We start from the raw sequence: 17045 nt of genomic DNA, 5'->3' as shown, positions 1-17045 counted from the left end.
AGTCCTTTGAAGGAGATGAATGGTTGCAAATCCCGTATTTATTTTCATCATGTACTATCTTCAGTAATCTGGGCATATCTCAAGCTCCCAATATCGGATTGATACGATTCAAAGTGAGTTGGAAAGATAAGTGATAGGGGATTAAATGTTATAAGACTTCATCACCCAAAGATACTTGTAACATGTTCAAAAATGGCAATTAATTGGACTTACATGAATTATCCATTGGAAAGCCTTGAATGTACCTTGCATTAAATACAAAATGTATATAAGTTACAATGCTCAAGTTCATGAAAAAGTAATAAGTAACATTATAATGTAACGCATGATTCCATGGCTAATATAATAATGCAATTTATATGATAACATAAGTAAGGAATGTGTAACATGTGCATGAAATAAGCTAATTAAAGATGTGACGTGCATGAATATCTTATAGGATGCAGACATAGGACAATATATGAATATTCAAGCATAGTTTAGAATGTCATAGAATGCTTATAAACACATATAAAGCATAAATGAGTAAATAAGTAATAAAATAAGGTAAGACTCCCTTAGAATCAACAAGGTAGAACTTCCATGAAGTGATCATGTGTTAAAGAAGTTTGGTCCTTGGAATGATTGCATCATCCCCATTTTTTTAGAGCGATTTGTCATTAAATCAAAGGAAACTGTCATTGTTTGATCCATTGGTGTAAGAAAGGATAAATGAAGATCATTATGCTTATGAAGGTATGCATGAATTTCTTTAAATCCTTCGAGTAGGTAAGTCACGCCAACTTTAGTCTTTGTACCCTTCCACATTATGAATCTTGAATAGTTGAATAATACTCTTTTCTTTTCCTTGAATTGATGATAACAAGCAAGAATACTTCCATGTAAATGATTGAATGTGCTCCAAAATAGAAATAAGTTAGAACATGAAACATCATTAACAATGTGAATAAACGTACAAGATTTATTAAGATTCATGAATGGAATTTGGTTCGTTGAAACTTCACTTTCATAAGGTTCATTGGATCTTGAATATGAAGCAATTTACTTTAAAGGTTAATGAACATGTTCTTTTGAATTTCAAGTCACACATCTTTTTGAATTTCAAAAGAAATGAAGCTTGAATCATCTTATATGTCCCTTTGAATAACCTGCAAATTCAAAGAACGAATATAGGAAACAAGTTGATTAGTATAAAGAAAAACTTGCTTCTCCTCACATTCTTTTCTCTCATGCTCATGTTTGTTTTGAATTTCTCTTCAATCTCACTCTCATGGTTTACAACACACTAATCTTCACTCTCAATTCTCTTACTCTCATTTTCAACTCCAATGTTTTTCATATCCATTTTTTTATTATCATTTTCAACTTGTTCCACTTTGATTTGTTTCTCATGCAACATTTTTCTTTCAACTTTCTTCATGGCTTCAGTTTTCTTCCATTCATCTATACGTGACTTAAGGGTCAATTGGCATTCATGGACTTGACTTGGAAGCATAGGTTCTAATATGATTTTCCTTCCTTGATGTTGAAAGGAATACTCATTGGAAAATCCATCATGAGTAGCATTCTTGTCAAATTGCCAAGGACGTGCTAATATGATGTGGCTTGCACTCATGGGCACAACATCATAAAGAACTTCGTCCTTGTATCTTACAATGGAGAAAGTAAAAACGACTTGTTTGGTTACCTTTGCTTCACCCGCATCATTGAGCGACTACAATTTGTAAGGATGAGGATGTTTAGAAGACTTTAGGCCCAACTTCTCCACCATGTAAGTGCTTGCTACATTTTTACAACTTCCTCCATCAATGATCACTAAACAAAATTTATCTTCCACATGAAATTTGGTATGGAAGATATTCTCTTTTAACCACAAAGATACTGGATACAAGAGACATGTTAGCAATTTAAGAAAAATAAAATGTGTAAAGGACCTTACCAAATAATTCTCTCACAAAGCCTCACGAGTCACTCCAAAAAAAAATTGTGATATCACTCCACTCAAGCCCTCGTGTTTCACTCATTTCTCTCTTGTTAAGTTCTAAAAGAACTAACTCAAGACCTTCAAATGAAGTGGTTAGGCGTTTGCTGTAAAATGATGTTAGGTAGAAAAAAAACAAATAGATGGTAAAAGGATATCTTAAGAATAAATGAACGAAATTGATAGAAGGAAAGGGGTTCTTACTACAAGACACTAACAACATTCCCTAGCCATGATCAAAGTGTTGAAAACAGCTTTAGGCTTGTTAGCACTTGTTGATTTATGAAATAACCTTAGCTTTTAAATTTGTTTTTCTTTTCTTTCTTGCTTTGATTTTTTCTTTCCTTTTGCTTTCTTTTTACACGTTTCTTCAACAATTTTTGAATAGCACTTCTTTTTCCTTTTGGTTTAACTTGATTTGTTAAATCAACACTTCACAACTTGCTTGCTTTCACCGTAGCTTTAATACCATATGATCCAAGCACGCCCTACTCCACTTGGTGAGATAAGGCTTACACTTTGATTGTAGGACCTAGGAAGGCAGCAAGTGTTCCTGAAATAAGAAATCTTAAAAGAAAATGGTTAGTATGAATGAATAAGTTGGTAAGATAAAAAATGGAAGCGGAATAAATGAAGATGATGATATGTTTGAAAGGATATAGAGAAGTATTTGTATGGTGGAATGATGGTATGGTTATGGTTGAGTTTATGAAAGAAAATGGAAGATGATGTATACTATATTAGAAAGACCAAGGAAGAACACTTGATAAGTCGATATAGTTCTTAAAGAACTAAAATGAGATAAAATCTCACAAGCTTTGATTAAAACAAAGTTGGTCTCTTTACAAAATGAAAGCTAAACTATTTATAGGCCTAAGGATTCCTAGAATACACACAAGGTTTAATGAGTGAACATTCATGGATGAATGTTAATACTTTAAGTAAATACAAAGCATGGCTTATGTGAATGAATTTGATGAATGGATGTTCATCTTTTAATACAATGCATCCTTTGGCCGAATTCATCCCACCTTGTGTGAACTTGTTGATTTGTCCTCTATGGATGAATGTTCATGAATGTATCTTGGCCGAAATTCTTCCCCCTTGTGTGAACATGACTATTTGGCTTCTTGCATGAATATCCATGCATGGATAAACTTAAAAGCCTTTGAATGAATCCTTGCACCTCCTCAAAAATGTGCTGATTCATTTTAATATGTTTTACTCGTCCATGCATGTCTTCTATGGATGAATGTTCAGGAATTTATCTTGGCTGAAATTCTTCCCCCTTGTGTGAACATGACTATTTGGCTTCTTGCATGAATATCCATGCATGGATAAACTTAAAAGCCTTTGAATGAATCCTTGCACCTCCTAAAAATGTGCTGATTCATTTTAATATGTTTTTCTCGTGGCTTCTTGCATGAATCCATGCATGGATAAACTTAAAAGCCTTTGAATGAATCCTTGCACCTCCTAAAAATGTGCTGATTCATTTTAATATGTTTTTCTCGTCCATGCGTGTCTTCATTAATTCCTCCCATGCATAAGTCCTTTGAAGGAGATGAATGGTTGCAAATCCCGTATTTATTTCCAGCCTGCTCTATCTTCAGTAATCCAGGCATATCTCGAGCTCCCAATATCGAATTGTTACAATTCAAAGTGCGTTAGAACGATAAGAGATAGGGAATTAAATGTTACGAAGACTTCATCACCTAAAGATAATTGTAACATGTTCAAAAGTGGAAATTAATCGGACTTACGTGAACTGTCCATTGGAAAGCCTTTAATGTACCTTGCACTAAATAAAAAATGTATATAAGTGACAATGCTCAAGCTCATGAAAAAGTAATAAGTAACATTATAATGTAACACATGATTCCATGGCTAATATAATAATGCAATTCATATGATAACATAAGTAAGGAATGTGTAACATATGCATGAAATAAGCTAATTAAAGATGTGACATGCATGAATATCATATAGGATGCAAGAATAGGATAATATATGAATATTCAAGCATAGTTTAGAATGTCAAAGCATGCTTATAACACATGTAAAGCATAAATGAGTAAATAAGTAATAAAATAAGTTAAGACTTCCTTAGAATCAACAAGGTAGAACGTCCATGAAATGATCATGTGTTGAAGAAGTTTGGTCCTTGTCATGATCACATCAGCACCTTATATGTGCTAGCAAGGTTTACAATATAAAGTCCTTGTTTACCACCCCTTAAAGAAGCAATATAAAGTGTGTCTTTGTTCTTTAACATTGGTTCTTGTTTGAGTCTTCTTTGAGATACTACCTTTCATATTCATCTCCATCACATTCATTCTACTAACATTACCATATTGCATCATTTCCTTTAAACATATCACCAACTTATATATATATTCTGCTGCCATATTTATCTTTCCATTTCATTACTCCCACGTAACCATTTTTTTAGCTTTCTTGTTTGTGCAGGATCCTTGTTGCTTTCCTAGATTGAAACAATCAAAGGCGCAACCTTGACTTCACCATCCGTCCAAGGAATGCTAGGTTGAACTGTATCATATGAGAGCTAAGGTGGATTGCAACAAGAACAAGCAAAAACAACATCCTGCCATACAATAAAAAGAAAATCAAAAAGAGAAGTGCCAAAAAAATCAGCAAGTTAATCCCAACATCTACAAGGGATTCCAAGTGAAGAAAAATTAAAGAAATGAAACAAAGAAAGAAAAATGAAAAGAAGTGCCAAAGGTGACAAGCAACATCATCATTCCAACTGATCCTAAAGAAGTCTTAAAAACCTTTGATTATTTTTTCTAGGAAGGTGGTGAGTATATTTGCATAGTAAGTGAACCTTTCTTTCTTTTTGTACCTTTTATAAGACCACCATTCATTATTTAATCTTTCTACCTTTCTATTTTTTCCTCTACACTAACGAACTTTTCAGCCGACGTCCATACCACTTGAAAGGTCTCGAGTTAGTTGTTTTAAGAACTTTACAAGAGAGGAACGAGTGGAAAAAGGCTAATCGAGTGTGTGATATCATAAGGTAAATTACAAAAGCCAAGGACATATTCTTGAGTGAAACACGAGTGCTTGAGTGGAGTGACATCATAATTCTTTTTAGTGACCGTGAGGTTTTGTTGTGTGAAATTTGGTAAGGCCCTAATTTTCACATTTCAAATTTTTACTAACAATGTTATTTGATCTTTCCTCTTCCCAAGCAATGGAGAACATTCAACAAAGAGAGAATGCATTTCATACTCGTTGCCATTTAAACGGTAAATATGACAAAGTATGTCTTGTAGCCATTGATAGTGGAAATTGTGCAAACCTTGCTAGACATATATGGTAGAGAAGTTGGAACTTATAATGTTCAAACATCCCAGTCCATATGTTTTTCAAGGATTTAATGAAGATGAAGAGTTATAAGTCATAGAACAAGTACTTATGCCCTGTTCAATCGGAAGATACAAAGATGAATTATTGTGTGATGTTGTTTCCATGGATTCAAGCCATCTTCTTTTCTGACGACCTTGGAAATTTTACAAGAAGTCTACTCACGATGGATTTTCCAATGAGTATTCATTCTAACACCAAGGAAGAATAATCACGTTGGTACCAATGTTGCCAAATCAAGTGTATGAAGACCAAACTCAACTGAAGAAAAACATTGAAGAACATCGTGAGAAAAATAAGACATTTGGAGTTAAAAATGATAGTGTGATTTTTCATGAGAAAGCCATTAGAGTAATTGAAGATGAGAGTAATAGCATTGAGAGTGAAGATGAGTGTGTTGAAAAACATGAGCATGAGAGAAAACAATGTGAGGAGAAGGAAGTTTTGCTTTGTATTGTTCAATTTGATGTATATGTCAGTTGAAATTATAAAGAACATGTTCATTAACCTTCAAATTATATTCACCTCATACTCAAGATCGAATGAACCTTATGAAAGGGAAGATTCAACGAACCTAACCATAGAGAACATTAAGAGTCCAAACTCATTCATTCATGAATTTAATCCTTTCTTTTCCTTTGATTCTAAACTATCTACTTCTAACTTTGTCTTATTTTTTAGATTGTTGATTCAAAAGCGAGCAAAGAAAACGATGCAAGATGAGAATGAAATAATTTCCATTCAAACATGGATCAAAGTTGTTCCCTTATGTACCAAGCATCAATTTGGGGATAAATCGCCTTAAAGAAGGGGGATGATGTGATCCTACCGACCATTAAGTTCAAACAAAACATCACAACTTTGAAGTTCTTCCAAGATGATTCTAAGGGAGTTATTCCATATTTTATTACTTATTTACTCATTTATGCTTTATATGTGTAATAACCATGCTTTGACACTCTAAACGATGCTTGAATATTCATATATTGTCCTATGTTTGCATCCTTTATGATATTCATGCATGTCACATCTTTAATTAGCTTGTTTCATGCATATGTTACGCATTCCTTAATTATATTATCATATAAATTGCATTATTATATTAGCCATGGAATCATGTGTTACATTATAATGTTAATTATTACTTTTTCATGAACTTGAGCATTGTAACTTATATACATTTTGTATATAGTGCAAGGTACATTCAAGGCTTTCCAATGGACAGTTCACGTAAGTCCGATTAATTGCCACTTTTGAACATGTTACAAGTATCTTTGGGTGATGAAGTCTTCGTAACATTTAATCCCCTATCTCTTATCGTTCTAAAGAACTTTTAATTGTAACAATCCAATAGTGGGAGCTCGAGATATGCTTAGATTACTGAAGATAGTGCAGGCTGGAAATAAATACGGGATTTGCAACCATTCATCTCCTTCAAAGGACTTATGCATGTGAGGAATTCATGAAGACATGCATGGACGAGAAAAGCATATTAAATTGAATCATAACATTTTTTAGGAGGTGCAAGGATTCATTCAAAGGTTTTTAAGTTTATCAATGCTTGGATATTCATGCAAGAAGCCAAATAGTTATGTTATCATATAAATTGCATTATTATATTAGCCATGGAATCATGTGTTACATGTTCCAAGCATCTTTGGGTGATTAAGTCTCTTAATATTTAATCCCCAATCTCTTATCTTTCCAACGCACTTTGAATCGTATCAATCCAAATATTGGGAGCTCAATATATGCCCAGATTAATGAAGACAATACAGGCTGGAAATAAGTATGGGATTTACAACCAACTGAAAAGCCATGTTCACACCTGATGCATTTACACCTTCATGAATCCATTTATGGTGTGTACAATCATACAAGGAGGCTAAAGGACTTGTTCACATTCAAGGGAGATGGATGCATTATTTTCAAACTCATTCACCAAATCCAAGTGCATGAAGGGAGCCTATGAGTCACATTCACACTTGGTACATGCATTTCAAAGGGGGCCGAACATACAATGAAATATTCCTCTAAATTCATGCAATGAAATAATGAAACATGTTCACATAAAGAGTGGATGAATTTTGCTATTAAGATGTATTCACTTAAATGGATGAACATTCATTAATTTTATTAGTCCATGAACTTGTATAAGGGTCGTATGTTGTATCTACTTAAGGATGAACATTCATCCATGAAGGTTCACTCATTAAATGTTTTGTATTCACACTATACACTCTTAGGCCTATAAATAGCTTTCCATTTCATTTGTAAAAACCAAGTCACTTTGTTTATTCAAATATTTGTGAGAGTTTCTCTCTTTAGTTCTTAAATGAACTTTATCGACTTATCAAGCATATGCTTGTGCCGTCACCCCTATATATTTCACCCTAATACTTCTTGTTCCTATCTCTTTATAGATATTGGGTCAAATTCCTTGTTTACTACCCCTTAAAGAAGCAATATAAAGTATGAGTCTTTGTTCTTTAACATTGGTTCTTCTTTGATTCTTCTTTAAGATATTACCTTTCATATTCATCTTCGTCACATTCATTCTACTACCATTACCATACTTCATCATTTTCTTTAAACATATCACCAACTTATATATATTTATATATTCCGCTGCCATATTTATCTTTCCATTTCATTACTTCCATTTAACCATTTTATTTTGAGATTTCTTGTTTGTGCAGGATCCTTGTTGCTTTCCTAGATCTAAATAATCAACGGTACAACCTTGACTTCACCATCCATCCAAGTGAGGCTAGGTTAAACTATATCATATGAGATACAAGAACGCCCTACTCCACTTGGTGAGGTAAGACCTACACTTTGATTGTAGGACTTAGGAAGGCAGCAAGTATTCATGAAATAAGAAATCTTAAAAGAAAATGGTTAAGTATGAATGAATAAGTTGGTAAGATAAAAAAAATGGCATCAGAATAAATGAAGATTAAGATATGTTAGAAAGGATATAGAGAAGTATTTGTATGGTGGATTGATATGATGGTTATGGTTGAGTTTATGAATGAAAATAGAAGATGATGGATAGTATCTTAGAAAGACCAAAGAAGAACCAGTGCTACAATGAGCAAATACCCATCCTTACAAATCTCTCAAAGGGGTGGTAGAAAAGGACTTGGACCCACTATCTATAAAGAGATAGGAACCACAAGTATCAAGGTGGATAGAAGATAGGTGACACCACAAGAACAAGAACACTTGATAAGTCGATATAGTTCTTAAAGAACTAGAAAGAGATAAAATCTCACAAGTTTTTATTAAAACAAAGTTGATCTATTTACAAAAAGGAAAGTTAAACTATTTATAAGCCTAAGGATTCCTAGGACACACATACATGCTTTAATGAGTGAACATTCATGGATGAATGTTCATACTTTAAGTAAACACAATGCATGGCTTAGGTGAATGAATTTGATGAATGTATGTTCATATTTTAATAGAATACATCCTTTGGCCGAATTCATCCCACCTTGTGTGAACTTTTTGATTTGTCCTCTATGAATGAATGTTCATGAATGTATCTTGGTTGAAATTCTTCCCCCTTGTGTGAACATGACTATTTGGCTTCTTGCATGAATATGCATGCATGGATAAACTTAAAAGCCTTTGAATGAATCCTTGCACCTCCTCACAAATGTTCTGATTCATTTTAATATTCTTTTCTAGTCCATGCATGTATTCATTAATTCCTCCCATTCATATGTCCTTTGAATGAGATGAATGGTTGCAAATCCCGTATTTATTTCCATCATGTAGTGTCTTCAGTAATCTGGGCATATCTCGAGCTCCCAATATTGGATTGATACAATTCAAAGTGAGTTGGAAATATAACAGATAGGGGATTAAATGTTACGAAGGTTTCATCACCCAAAGACACTTGTAACATGTTCAAAAGTGGCAATTAATCGGACTTACATGATCTATCCATTGGAAAGCTTTGAATGTACCTTGCACTAAATACAAAATGTATATAAGTTACAATGCTCAAGTTAATGAAGAAGTAATAAGTAACATTATAATGTAACACATGATTCCATGGCTAATATAATAATGAAATTTATATGATAACAGAAGTAAGGAATGTGTAACATATGCATGAAATAAGCTAATTAAAGATGTGACATGCATGAATATCATATAGGATGCAGGTATAGGACAATATACGAAAATTCAAGCATAGCTTAGAATGTCAAAGAATGCTTATAACACATATAAAGAATAAATGAGTAAATAAGTAATAAAATAAGGCAAGACTCCCTTATAATCAACAAGGTAGAACATCCATGAAGTGATCATGTGTTGAAGAAGTTTGGTCCTTGGCATGATCGCATCATCCCCCTTTTTTAGAGAGATTTGTCCTCAAATCGAAGGCTTCTATCATTGATTGATCCATTGGTGTAAGAAAGGATAAATGAAGATCATTATGCTTATGAAGGTATGCATGAATTTCTTTGAATCCTTCAAGTAGGTAAGTCACGCCAACTTTAGTCTTTGTACCCTTCCACATTATGAATCTTGAATAGTTTGATAATAGTCTTTTCTTTTCCTTGAATTGATGTTAACAGGAAAGAACACTTCCATGTAAATGATTGAATGTTCTTCAAAATAGAAATAAGTTAGAACATGAAACATCATTAACAATGTGAACGAACGTACAAGATTTATTAAGGTTCATGAATGGAATTTGGTTCGTTGAAACTTCACTTTCATAAGGTTCATTGGAACTTGAATATGAAGCAACGTACTTTAAAGTTTATTGAACATGTTCTTTGGAATTTCAAGTGACACGTCTTTTGGAATTTCAAAAGAAATGAAGCTTGAATCATCTTGTATGTCCCTTTGAATAACCTGCAAATTCAAAGAACGAATATAGGAAACAAGTTGATTAGTATAAAGCAAAACTTGCTTCTCCTCACATTCTTTTCTCTCATGCTTTTCTCTTCAATCTCACTCTCATGGTTTACAACACACTCATCTTCACTCTCAATCCTCTTACTCTCATTTTCAACTCCAATGTTTTTAACATCCATTTTTTTATTATCATTTTCAACTTGTTCCACTTTGATTTGTTTCTCATGCAAAACTTTTCTTTCAACTTTCTTCATGGCTTCAGTTTTCTTCCATTAATCTATACGTGACTTAAGGGTCAATTGGCATTCATGGACTTGACTTGGAAGCATAGGTTCTAATATGATTTTCCTTCCTTGATGTTGAAAGGAATACTCATTGGAAAATCCATCATGAGTAGCATTCTTTTCAAATTGCCAATGACGTCCTAATATGATGTGGCTTGCACTCATGGGCACCACATCATAAAGAACTTCATCCTTGTATCTTCCAATGGAGAAAGGAACAACGACTTGTTTGATTACCTTGGCTTCGCCCGCTTCATTGAGCGACTGCAATTTGTAAGGATGGGGATGTTTGGAAGTCTTTAGACCCAACTTCTCCACCATGTAAGTGCTTGCTACATTTGTACAACTTCCTCCATCAATGATCACTAAACAAAATTTATCTTCCCCATGACATTTACTATGGAAGATATTCTCTTTTTGTTCATCTTCTTCACTTTGAAGATAATATCCTATCATACAATAAAAAGAAAATAAAAAAGAGAAGTGCCAAAAAAATCAGCAAGTTAATCCCAACATCTACAAGGGATTCCAAGTGAAGAAAAATTAAAGAAAGGAAACAAAGAAAGCAAAATGAAAAGAAGTGCCAAAGGTGAGATGAAACATCATCATTCCAACCGATCCTATAGAAGTCTTCAAAACCTTTGATTGTTTCTTCTATGAATGTGGTGAGTATATTTGCATAGTAAGTGAACCTTTCTTTCTTTTTTTACCTTTTATAAGACCACCCTTCATTATTTAATCTTTCTACCTTTCTATTTTTTCCTCTACACTAACGAACTTTTTAGCCTACGTCAATAAGACTTGAAAGGTCTCGAGCTAGTTCTTTTAAGAACTTTACAAGAAAGGAACGAGTGAAAAAAGGATAATCGAATGTGCGAGATCAGAAGGGGAATTGCAAATGGCAATTTATATTCCCGAGTGAAAACACGAGCGTTGAGTGGAGCATCATCATTTTTTTTTGGAGTGATACTGAGGATTTGTTAGTGATTATTGGTAAGGTCTTTTCATCTTATTCAATTATTAATTTTTCACTAACAATTCTCCCATCTTTCGAATGGAATACGGACACCAAAGGAGGAATACATTTCATACTCATTTTCTTGTGAATGATAAAGTATGCCTTGTAGCCATTGATGGTGGAAGTTGTGCAAATCTTAGAAGCACATACATGGTTGAGAAGTTGGGGCTTATAACATTCAAACGTCCCAATCCATATGTTTTGTAAGAATTAAATGAAGATGAAGAGTTAGAAGTCATAGATCAAGTACTTGTGTCATTTTCAATTGGGAGATATAAAGATGGGGTCTTATGTTAAGTTGTTTCCATGAATTCAAGCCATCTACTCCTCGGACGTTCTTAGCAGTTTGATAAATGAGCATTGTATGATGGGTTCTCCAATAAGTATTCATTCAAACGCTAAGGGAGAAAGATCACGTTGGTTCCAATGTGCCCAAATCAAGTCTATGAATGCCAAGTTATCATCAAATCACGTATAGAGAAATTGAAGAAAACTAAAGGCATGAAGAAAGTTGAAAGAGAAGTTTCACGTGAGAAACAAATAATAGTGGATGAAGATCAGAATGAAAATGTGATAATTGATGTGAGAAACGTTGGAGTAGAAAATGAGAAAGTTGAAAAGATTGAATTTGGGAGCAAAGGGGGAAGTGCGTGTAGAAGAGAAAATGAAAATATTGCAAGTGAGGTTGTGGTTAAAAGATATGGTGGAGTTGAACATGCACAAATCAAAGAAGAAAATTGTGAGAAAACCAGAACATTTAGAGTTAAAAATGAGGGTGTGATTTTTCGTGAGAAAGCCATTAGAGTAATTGGAAATGAGAGTAAGAACATTGAGAGTGAAGATGAGTGTGTTGAAAAACATGAGCATGAGAGAAAAAATGTGAGGAGAATGAAGTTTTTCTTTATACTAATCAATTTTTTTCTTCTATTCGTTCTTTGAATTTGCAGGTTATTCCAAGGGACGTTCAATATGATTCAAGCATCATTTGTTTTGAAATTCCAAAAGATGTGTTACTTGAAATTATAAAGAACATGTTCATTAACCTTCAAAGTACATTCACCTCATACTCAAGATCGAATGAACCTTATGAAAGGGAAGATTCAATGAACCAAACCATGGAGAACATTAAGAGTCCAAACTCATTCATTAATGAATTTAATCATTTCCTTTCCTTTGATTCTAAATTATCTACTTCTAACTTTGTTTTATTTTTTAGATTGTTGATTCAAAAGTAAAGACTTGAACATGTGAAGCATTTTGAGCAAAGAAAATGATGCAAGATGAGAATGAAAGAATTTCATTCAAACGAAGATCAAAGTTGTTCCTTATGTACCAAGCATCTATTTGGGGACAAATCGCCTTAAAGAAGGGGGATGATGTGATCCTACCGACCATCAAGTTCAAACAAAACATGCTCACAACTTTGAAGTTCTTCCAAGATGATTCTAAGGGAGTTCTTCCATATTTTATTACTCATTTACTCATTTATGCTTTATATGTGTTTTATAAGCATGCTTTTACATTCTAAACTATGCTATAATATTCATATATTGTCCTATGTTTGCATCCTATATGATATTCATGCATGTCACATCTTTAATTATCTTGTTTCATGCATATGTTAAACATTCCTTACTTATGTTATAATATAAATTGTGTTATTATATTAGCCATGGAATCATGTGTTACATTAGAATGTTCCTTAATAGTTATTCATTACCTTGAGCATTGTAACTTATATACTTTTTGTATTTAGTACAAGGTACATTCAAGGCAATCCAATGGTTAGATTCACGTAACTCATAGAGATCGCCATTTTTGAACATGTTCCAAGCATCTCTAGGTAATAAAGTCTTATTAACATTTAATCCCCTATATATTAGCTTTCGAACGCACTTTGAATCGTATAAATCCAATATTGGGAGATCACGATATACCCAGATTAATGAAGACAATGCAGGCTGGAAATAAGTACGAGATTTACAACTAAATGAAGACCATGTGCACACCTGATGCATTTCCACCTTCATGAATCCATTTATGGCATGTACAATCATACAAGGAGGCTAAAGGACTTTTTCACATTCAAGGGAGATGGATGCATTTATTTTCAAACTCATTCACCAAATCCATGTGCATGAAGGGAGCTTATGAGTCACGTTCACACTAGGTGCATGCATTCCAAAGGGGGGCGACCATACAATAAAACATTCCTCTAAATTCATGCAAGGAAATGAACCAACATGTTCACATCAAGAAAGGATGATTTTGTCTATGAAGATGTATTCACTTAAATGGATGAACATTCATTTATTTTATTAGTCTGTGAACTTGTATAGGGACCGTACATTGTATCTACTTAAGGATGAACATTCATCCATGAAGGTTCACTCATTAAATGTTTTGTATTCACACCATGCACTCTTAGGCCTATAAATAGCTTTCCATTTCATTTGTAAAAACCAATTCACTTTGTTTAATCAAATATTTGTGAGAGTTTCTCTCTTTAGTTCTTAAGTGAACTTTATCGACTTATCAAACTTATGCTTGTGGAGTCACCCCTATCTATTTCACCCTGATACATCTGGTTCCTATCTCATTATAGATAGTAGGTCAAAGTCCTTGTTTACCACCCTTTAAAGAAGCAATATAAAGTCTGGGTCTTTGTTCTTTAACATTGGTTCTTCTTCGAGTCTTCTTTGAGATACTACCTTGCATATTCATCTCCATCACATTCATTCTACTACCATTACCATACTTCATCATTTCCTTTAAACATATCACCAACTTATATATATATATATATTCAGTTTCAGTATTTATCTTTCCATTTCTTTACTCCCATTTAACCATTGTTTTGAGCTTTCTTATTTGTGCAGGATCCTTGTTGTTTTCCTAGATCGAAACAATCAAAGTTACAACCTTGACTTCACCATCCATCCAAGGAATGTTAGGTTGAAGTATATTAGTTTTGGTCCCCAATTACATTGTGACTCAGCTAGTTTCACAGCATTATGGTCTGAAAGCGATTTCTCCATCAAAGTTTGGTAGATATATGGAACAACAAACTCAAAATGTGAAGTCACTAAAAAGCGGTCTAGCCGAACAAACGTAGGCAGATCTCGATTGTTACTCCATAAAAATTTACCCCTTCAAGAGGGAGTTATTTGAGCCCCTCTTCAAAATCAAAATTCTTGAAAATATCAATTATTGGAACCACCTTACGGTCGGACCCGGAATTGGGCTTCGACTTGGATTAAATGAATTAGAGTCGCCATCGATCATTTATTTTAAAACAAATGGGTTGATCGGGTACCTTATTTCTTACCTGATCTGCGTCTTTCCAAAGATGTGTATGATCCGGGAGTCGGTTATAGTCAAGGAAGGGGTTTGCACCCTTGAACTGCCCTTTCGGTACTACGTAATTCTCAGTTGTCTTTAATTAATAAAATTCCAACTTTAAATTAAAAGGTAAAATAATGATCAAAATTACTTACCCTAGATCGATTTGAAAACCTCCTTAAAAAGTCAAGAAACACGTTAGATAAAAAAAGTGATAAAAGACAACAAGAATAAAGATAAACGAAATAAAGGAGATGAAATAAAACGAGTAAAGAAAGATAAAGGAAAGAAAAAAAAATAAAGATAAAGATAACAAGTAAGTAACATAAACAAAATGAAAATAAAGAAACAAGAATAAGAGAATAAAGAAAATAAAGAAAATAAGTAAATGAAATAAACTAAATAAAATAAACAAACTGGAAAGAATAAAATAAAGAAAATAAATAAAACATGGGAAAATAATAGTGAAAATAATATATACATATAAATGAGTAGAATAAAGATAAAATAATGGTAGTAATAATAGTTATTGTAATGTAAAAAATAAAAAATAAAATAATATATATATATATATATAATAATTTGAACACAAAAATAAAAAGTAATAAAATAAGAATAAAAATAAACAAATAAAAAATAATAAGGAATAATAATGTTAACTTTAATAATAATAATAATAATAATAATAATAATAGTTAAAATAAAAAATAAATAGTAATAAATAAAAAACAAAAATAGTAAAATAATCGTATGGGACCAAATTGAAATAAAAATCAGATTGGGGGTCAAATTTGAAAGAAAATTAGGGTTTGAATTCAATTTGAGGAGCAAAATAGAAGTTTTTAAACGCCTGAGGACCGAAATAGGATTTACCCATTTAAGAAGCAAAACACGCAGACCCTGGGTAATTGGTTCGGGTCGCGCGCTGGTTCCATGGGCCATCTATAAAGGCCAAAAAAATTTTAACTTTCATTTCTCTTATTTTCAAGCCAAAGAAAAACCCTTTCCCTTTCAAGCTTCCTCTCGTCTGTTCTTCGAATATGAAGAACACGGTGACATTCCCAGAATTCGGCCACCACGTGCTGCCTCGTCGGCCACCATTGATCGGCACCGACAGATTTTTTTATTTTTTTAAACCTCGAAAACACTTTTTATTACTACTTCAAAAAAAATAAAAAAGAAATAGCTTCGAGGGTAGATCTAGGTTTGAAATTTTGAAGCCCCTCTTTTTGATCATCAACGTTTCACTTTTGGTCATTTTTGTCGATATTTCCTATGCGTATTTTGTGTACTATCTCCTCTGTGATCTTTGTGTGTGGCTAGTTGAGCTTAAAATCGTCTGTGTAGTGTTGATTTACATGGTATTTTATAGGGCTCGAGCGCCCCTATTTTTGGGTGTTTGATTCCTAATAAAATACTAATGTTGCAGTTGTTGTTTGTTGGCTTGCGTTGGTGCCGTGGACTCACCGAAAAAATTGGGTTGTTGGAGGTGAGAGACGTGCGGCTGTGGGGAGTTCTCGTAGAGTGAAAAGCGGCGCTGGGGTGAGAAAGGGAACTAGGGTTCTGGAAACCCTAACTGTTGCGAGTCGGTTCATGGATTTGGACCTGGTTCTGGTTAATTGTGTGTGTCACGGGCTGCTCCACTGGATCCAGGGTCTGTTGGGTCACCTGTTGGCTTCTGCTGGGCCCCTTAGTTAGCTAGTATTTGGGATGCAATCTTGTGTAATGAATTTGGGCCAAACATTAGGCCTGCCACATGTAATCAAACAATTATAAATACATATATTATATAATATGATTTATAATGCAAATACATTATATAGCATAGTAACATTTATGGACGAAATTAAGTGTCTTCATCGATCATCGACCAATTTAGAGAGAACCCCGTCTTTTCTTCCGGATCAAGGAACATATTAAAATCACCTCCGATACACCATGGGATTTGCTAATTCTTCAAGAAATCTAGTAGCTCTGCCAGGAAAAAACCTTTCTCCAAATCGCTAGTAGGACCATAAACATTGATCAGGCCACATCTCAACTTTTTTGATGGATATGAACCCAACAACACAATAAACCTAGGGAAGACAAATCGATATGATACTGTAAAGAAATCTGGGTTCCATACATTGAGAAGACCTCCATA

Source organism: Hibiscus syriacus, unplaced genomic scaffold, assembly GCF_006381635.1.
Source record: "Hibiscus syriacus cultivar Baekdansim isolate YM2019G1 unplaced genomic scaffold, ASM638163v2 tig00111213_pilon, whole genome shotgun sequence".
In the NCBI taxonomy this organism is placed as follows: domain Eukaryota; kingdom Viridiplantae; phylum Streptophyta; class Magnoliopsida; order Malvales; family Malvaceae; genus Hibiscus; species Hibiscus syriacus.
The sequence above is the reverse complement of the archived record's forward strand: the minus strand, read 5'-3'. Positions refer to the sequence as shown.